The sequence below is a fragment of the Curcuma longa genome, chromosome 7 (assembly GCF_044706935.1).
Source record: "Curcuma longa cultivar G26 ecotype Majalengka, Jawa Barat chromosome 7, ITB_CL_G26_1.1, whole genome shotgun sequence".
Lineage (NCBI taxonomy): Eukaryota > Viridiplantae > Streptophyta > Magnoliopsida > Zingiberales > Zingiberaceae > Curcuma > Curcuma longa.
The window spans coordinates 9,307,491-9,313,997 of record NC_133867.1 but is presented as its reverse complement, the minus strand read 5'-3'; positions in this window follow the sequence as shown (position 1 = coordinate 9,313,997).

Genomic DNA, 6,507 nt, shown 5'->3' with positions numbered 1-6,507 from the left:
GACAGAATGTGGTGGGCTAGATGATGCCACCAAGAAGGTCATTCTCAATTGCAAAAATGCTTACCATGTGGATATGCAATCCATCACTTAGGAGCTCACCAAACTTAAGGCATTTGTGCAACATGAGTTGTGGGATTTACGATAAAAAATGGAAGCATACATACATGAGGAGAGTCATTGGCACGCATGTGGGACTAGCTCATAGTGTTCAAGTGCCAATATCCTTAACTTTATCCCAATGCAACAATAGTCGTTTACAAGGGTACTTGCAATGCCAAGGAGGTTGTTTCTTGTAAAACTTTGAGAAGTGTTTTTGACTTCAAGAGCATAAAGAATGATGCTTCGAGGATCAATGGTACATCCATCTACTTATAAGATAATGCGTAGTTATCTATATAAGGCATTTATTAAATCACCTAGACGATGTTAAATATGAAAGGGTTTCCATATTAATTAAAATTTATATTAATAACTTTTAGTTTTAAATTTAAGAATTAAAAATATAGGTATTTTAGATAGGGTTTGTCTATGTATGTGATAGTTTAAAAGTGGATAGGCTGGAACAAAATAGAATACAACTTAAACAACTAAGTTTCATATTCAGAGTTATTAATTTTAATTTTTAAAATAAAAATATGAGATGGGGGTGTTATGTAATTTAAAATTAGCAATAAAATTAATTAAAATCTTTTAATTATTTTTTCTAACTATTTTAAAACAATTGATTCTAAAATTTGATATGACCAATACTAAGTTTTTAATATGGCCGATACAAATACCAATACCAATAATCATGCTGAAGCTTGGTAACCTTGGATAGGAGAAAATTACCTATAGCAGAAAGAAGACAAAGCAACATATTGAAAATCCTGTACTGGAATTGGCATACGCCAAGATTGAAAATCCTAGGTGCATGCTTGGATTGAGAGGTTTTGTTTGTAGAACTGTCTCGGACTTTCAGATCAAGATTAACAAAAAAATAATCATTGCAAAAGGTGAAATTATCAACAATACACAAATAGAAAGACAGAAATATACCACCTTATTTCATGGCAACTAGACATGTATTCCCTAAACTTCTTTCTCAGACAGCTCACAACTAACTCCTTTTGCCTTTTATGAAACTCAAAAAACGATGAGGTTAGGACTGTTAGAAGTACATTCCCGTTTTTCAAGTTGCTCCTCAGCATTGGCCAATATCAGCTATCATGAATACTGATTTTGTGGGTAGTTGGCCTCCACGTGGCTGGGTCGAAGTCAAGAGTCAAGGCTGCCTAAAAGTCAAAGGGCACGTGAAATCATAACTGAACAAGACCCATGGCAGCCAGCACCCGACTCCGACTCCTAGGCCTCACGACGCCCAACTCTAACTCCTAGGTCTCATGGCGCTCAACTCTGACTCATAGGCTTCTCAGCGTCCAATTCCAGCTCCTATGTTCTCTCAACACCCACTTTGACTCTGAGGTTACCCAACCTCGACAGGTATGATATTCGACCTTGGCAAAGATAGCAAAACTAGTAGAGAATGTGGGGACTGTGGGGCAGCGTTAGTAATGCATACTGGGGAAATGTGGGACGGCGTGTGTCATAAAGTAAGGGGGCCTTTGAGGACATAGCCCTCCTTCAACGAACACATGAGGAACAATGGATAGTGGGTTTTGCCCTTTTATCGGAGGGAAGAGTATAAAAAGCCCGCCCCCTTCCCCCTGGGGTACACCTCTTTGGCCACTTCTTTCTACTTTTCTAGTTCTTTTATTCCAATTGTCAGGTTGGGGAATGCAGAGACGATAATGGCGAGGAACCCCGAAGGTGGACCTTAACGCAACCCTATCTTCCTTAGTGAAAGCGGAAGGAGTGATCTCAAATGAGGGTAGAGAGGGAGAAGCCTCATCGGTGGCCATGGCTAAAACCTAGGAAAGTTAATGGATAAAAGAAAAACTTACAGGAGTAGAGAGGTTGTTGGACGTGTGAAACGGCGGAAGGGAAAGAAGAAGCGTCAAATGAACTGACACCTCACAAGCGATGGCCTTAATAAAGGTCAATCACGCCTACACGAGCCATCCGATGGGGGGCCCTAAAAGGCAGACATCTAGGCTCCACCATCAAATTAAACGACGTGGCACCTATCACCTCGGTCATCCCCTCCGCATGGTCTGACAACGGATCGTGTGATTTGGCACCCTTACCTAAGCAATCCCAGCTTAATGGCAGGTTGATTGCCATGATGATCACCATCGCCACAACTACGACGAGCATTAATTGACGGTGTGGGATCTCACCAATTCCCAATGCATGGTCTAGTCACTCTAACTCAACGATTGTCAGCAACCCAGGTGAACATGACCAAGCCCAAGGTCCCCTAAACCCATCAAACAGTAACAACACACCTAAGTCCAATCAGTCAGACTACTGCCTCCTTCGACTAAATTTGAAGGGAAGACTTGTGATGTGGTGGGTGGTCGGCCTCCACATGGTTGGGTCAAAGTCAAGAATCAAAGCTGCCTAAAGGTCAAAGGGCACGTAAAATCATAATTTGAACAAGACCCACGACAACCGATGCCTGACTTTGACTCCTAGGCCTCACAACGCCCTACTCTGACTCCTAGGCCTCACGACACCTGACTTATAGGCCTCACGGTGCTTGACTCCGACTCCTAGACCTCACGGTGCTCGACACCGACTCCAACTCCTAGGCCTCATGCGCTCAACTCTAACTCCTAGGCTTCTCGACGACTGACTCCAACTCCTATGTCTCTCAACGATCAAATTCAACTCTAAGATTACCCGACCTCGATAGGTATGATATTCGGCCTCGGCAAAAATAGCAAAATAGGTAGAGAATGTGGGGAGCGTGGAGCAGCGCTACTAGTGCATACTAGGGAAACATGGGACAACGTGCATTGTAAAGTAAGGGTCTTTAAAGACGTGGTGCTCGCTCAACGGACACGTGAGTAACAAGGGATAGTGGGTTCCGCCCTTTTCTCAAAGAGAAAAGTATAAAAAGAAGCTTGCCCCAATGGATGCAGGTACGCGCACATGGCGCTCCCTCAACGAACACATGAGGAACAAGGGATAGTGAGTTCTGCCCTTTTCTCGGAGGGAAGAGTATAAAAAGATGCTCGCCCCGCAAGCGCAGGTACATGCACACCTCTTTGCCCACTTCTATCTACTTTTCTAGCTCTTCTTACTCTAGTTGCCGAAGCTAATTTGAGCGTTGAAGTGATTGAACCAAGGTCCGCCTTGGCCCCATTCTAACTCTCCTCCAGTCTTGCAGATAGCATGCAATTCTGGGTGTTTAGTCTTCACGGCCGTTGACCTATCACCGACCTTCTCATTGGTGGTTCCTTCCTCTTTGATCTCGGACCAGATCAAATAGCTTTAAAACTATTCCGCATCTATGCTTTCATCATATAGTCAAATTGTCTTAGCACTCTAAGGAGACACCATTCATAGCATGGCTATTAAGAGAGAATTATGATAAAAGGATTCCCATCTTCATCCTCAACAGTAATCCAGAATTCACTAAAATTCCTTTTGTTTAACTAAAAAATCTGATAAAAGTGCAGGTTATCTGAGTTCATTTTTTTTTTGAAGCATTCCTTTTCAGAACGACATGTTCTCCAATCAACATGATCTCAAACACGTTTAATTCTACAGTGCAATTTTTTACATAAATCTGTAGATGCTTTGTCTTAATCTATAACAAGATCACGTGATACTTCTCACTACTATGTAACCCCAGAATCAAATTCCACAAGCTAAAGACATGGTGCAGCGAAGAATATTTACTTTGAATAAATAGAATAAAAGGGGTAGAAACTCAGCTTCCAATAAAATCTGTTAAGATCCAAATAGTTAATAGTTCCTGTATATCAGTGGAGAGATCTGGATAAATATCTTAAGTTGTATGCAATTTCTTGCACGGAAAAATAAAAATAAACCAAAAAACTATGCAATTGTCATCCAAACTCCAATTCATCAACTTATCTAATTGTAACAAGTTCTAAGCAGTATGGTGACTTTCATAACTCCGTTAAATTTCATAAGCATTCACGCTAAGTTTGCTAGAGCCCTGCAATGCGCTCAAGGAGCCACAAAATCTAAGGCAAACAACATACGAATATAATAGCCGACTCAACAACAAAGTAGTGAACTAGCGGCATCACTGGAGCAAGGGCAACCAAATAACTCTAAAAGGCAACCAATCGTACAAAACCTACAGAGATGTCATAATCCCAAGAACTAACCCTGTATTTTCGTTGACAAATGATAGGAAGCTGAATCAAATGATCCAAACCCTAACTGATCAGGACGATCTCGCCTAGTTGCGTTAGACGTAAGCAAATAAACATCGATGTCAAGAGTTTGAGGACTGACCCGCGAAGTGTATGAGACAGAGAGAAACATGGACGCCGTAGCCTCCGCCGCCTCCACCACCACTTCCGTACGACGCTGCTACTTAGGGCTTTCGCCGTCGCCGCTGTCGCAGGGGAAAGGATTAAAACATCTCGACGGCGGGCAGGAAGGACTAAAATTTCTGGGACGCCCTTTAATACACTTAGAACAGTTTGAACGGTAAATTTTCAAAAGACACATGTTAAATTTCAGAACTCAAAAAATGTAAAAAATACATCTAATTATAATTTTATCCTTGTATGTGTATATAACTCCTCTTCTCTTTCCTATGTACTCAACTTCTCTTTTTTCCCTCTTCTATTTTTTTCTTAAATTAAACTAAACTAATTTAAACATCATTTAAACTTTAATAAATAAGCCTCTAAATTTATTTATTTTTAATTTTAATTTTAAAATGTTAATAAAAAATTAAAAATATAAAAAGAAGGTTAATAAAATATTAAAAATATCTTTTTATTTTTTAATATCTAATTACAAAAAAATTAAAATTAATAACTAGAGTTGATTTTATTAATAAAAATAATAATAAATCACTTTGATGTTGGTTCAAAATTAGTACCACAGCTTAAATACAATATTATTTTGGTGTTGATTTTTAAGTATCAATATCACAGTATTCTAAAAGTTTAAATCATTTTGAGTACTGTTGGGAGGGCTTTGACATAGTAAAAGAAGATTTATTGGTGGTGTTCTTTAGAAATCAGTATTATAGTATTCTGAAAGTTCAAATCATCTTGAGCACTATTAAAAGGGTCTTAAAATAGTAAAAGATGACTTATTTAGACTCAGGTTCACCTAATAAATCCACAAGAGTTGAAAGAAGCTCAATCGGAGTTTTTTAGGTCCATCAATAAATTTTTATTGAAACTCATTGATAGATGTAGATGACTTAAATTTCTAAAATTTTATAATGAGATTAAAGTGTGGAATATGTAGAAAGTAGATATTTTAAGAAATCATAATCCTGAGTCTCCAAGACGAAGTTATTTGTCTGTGCCAATTTACAAAAGATAAACATTCTAAACCTTTTTTTTAATAATATTGGAAATCCTTTACAATGATAACGAAGGGCATATTTAGACTCTTGGGCACTGTAGAAACCTACATGAGTTAGAATGAGCCCAATCAGAGCTCTCTAAGTCCATTAATGGATCTTTATCAAAATTCATTGATGGACCTAGACGACCTGGATTTCTAAAATTTTATAATGAAATGGAAATGTGGAGTGTGTAAAGGTAAATATGGTAATAAATCCTGATTTTGAGTCTCTTACACAAAGTTATAGGCTTGTGCCACTTGACACAAAGTTTGAAACTTTCTAAACCAATCGAACAATATTGGGAATCCTTTACAATGATAACAGAGGGCATCCTTGAACTTCTGGGTGCTATAAAAATTTACAGGAGTTGGCATGGGTCCAATCAGAGTTTTCTAGATCCATCAATGAGTTTTAATCGAAACTCATTGATGAACCTAGGGTATTGAATTTTTCAAATTTTATCATGAGATGAAAGATGTTAGTGTGTAGAATGTCTATATGATGTACAATCCTGATCTGAATACACGTAGGTGAAGTTATGGTCGCATGTCAACTAACACAAACTGTGGTGTTGATTTTTGAAGACCAGCACCACAATGATGCTGGTCTTCATAAACCAGCACCACAATGTTGGTTCTGATCAACACTGTGGTGCTGGTTTCCAAAGATCAACCCCACAATATTCTAAAATTTTAAATCTTTTTGAGCACTATTGAAAGGGTTTTAAAACAGTAAAAGACAGTTTATTTAGACTCAGTGATAAACCTAGGGTATTTGAAGCTCTCTAGATCCATCAATGGGTTTTGGCTAAATCTCATTGATAAACTTAGACGATTTGAATTTTTGAAATTTTGCAATAAGATGGAAGTGTAGAATGTGTAGAAGGTAGATATGGTAACAAATCCTGATTTTTAGTCTCCCACATGAAGTTATAGGTCTATATCAATTGGCATAAAGTTTGAAACTTTCTAAACATTTTGAGCAATGTTGGATATCTTTACAATGATAATGAAGGGCACCCTTGGACTTCCAGGCACTGCAGAAACTTACAT